Below are 1613 nucleotides of genomic sequence, written 5' to 3'. Positions count from 1 at the left end.
TAGTCTATAGTCTAGTCTATAGTCTAGTCTATAGTCTACTCTATAGTCTATAGCATAATAATTTCCTAAATATTATGATTCTACCCTGTTGTAGCAAGTCAAATAATTTTAATACAATTTTAACCTCATTATGTAATTTAATTTGTTCGTAAACAGATCTAAATATTTCACGAATATTACATCAATAAAAATACCTATTATTCGATAACATTTTTCCACGTACAATACAAATTTTACACCTTTTTCAACTTTAATAATTGTAAAAATCAAATAAACGATTTTACATTTCATGCTCATTACACAAAATATTTGCTCAATACATTGACAGTAAGATACTATTTCCATTGTTCTGAATTACTTGTCTACCAAAGGGTAAATGAATATGAAGGGATGTGTGTGTTTTAGAATACTTGCATAAAATTAAGTATAAAGTTGTAAGAATTTTCCATTTTTTTTAATTATGACTTTTAGCTTTATAAACGACTCGTATTTTGAAAATTAATGTACATTCATTAGAACATAAAATTTATTTTATGTTTAACAAAGAAAAAACAACTTTTTAATGAATTTACTTTTGTTGTTTTCAAATAAAATATTTAGTTTGGGTATAAGTAGATGGTGATGGTTTTTGTTGTATAAGAAATATGAAAAACTATTCTTTAACCATAACATTTGTTCACATCCCAAAACATTTACTACAGCTCTTAAACACACTTGTACTTACACATATAGAACTATGCATGTTTATAAGCAAATCATTAAATATGCAGCAACCCAATTGTGTAGTTGAGTTTGTGCATATATGAGTCCATATAACTGTAAAAGTGGATGCATGTAGTTGTATGGCATTTGCAATTGTAACTTTGTGTAAACCACAATTTCCGTATTGGAGTTTTACGCAACAATGTCCTGTACCAACATTCATTCAAATATACACAAACACATTTATATACTTGCGCATACAATGTGTGTGTATATGAATGAGAAGTTTTTCTTTATTTTTGTCGAACAATGTTCCAGTGGCAGCAAATGAATGAACGTACAAATGTGCAACACACATGTTAAAGACATGTGTTGAATAGTAGTGTGATTTTGAAATGGGAAATTATTTAAAGGAATTCAATGTTTTGTAAACAGAAGTGACTGGATTTATGTCTTGAATATAAAAGAGATTCTCACTCCAACTAGACCTTAGTTAAAGCTACAGACTAAACGGTAGTCAAGACTATATGCTACACTATAGACTAGACTATAGACTATATTATAGACTAGATTATAGAGAAGACTATAGACCAGACTATAGACTAGACTATAGACTAGACTACAGACTAGACTATAGACTAGACTATAGACTAGATTACAGACTAGACTATAGACTAGAAAATAGACTACACTATAGATTAGACTATAAACTAGACTATAGACTAGTCTATAAACTAGACTATAGCCTAGTCTATAGACTAGACTAAAGACTGGACTATAGACTAGACTATAGACTTAACTACAGAATAGACTATAGACTAGACTAGACTGTAGACTAGACTATAGACTAGACTATAGACTAGACTATAGACTAGACTATAGACTAGACTATAGACTAGACTATAGACTAG

Source organism: Lucilia cuprina, chromosome 3, assembly GCF_022045245.1.
Source record: "Lucilia cuprina isolate Lc7/37 chromosome 3, ASM2204524v1, whole genome shotgun sequence".
NCBI classification, from domain to species: domain Eukaryota; kingdom Metazoa; phylum Arthropoda; class Insecta; order Diptera; family Calliphoridae; genus Lucilia; species Lucilia cuprina.
Note: the sequence above shows the minus strand (reverse complement) of the source record.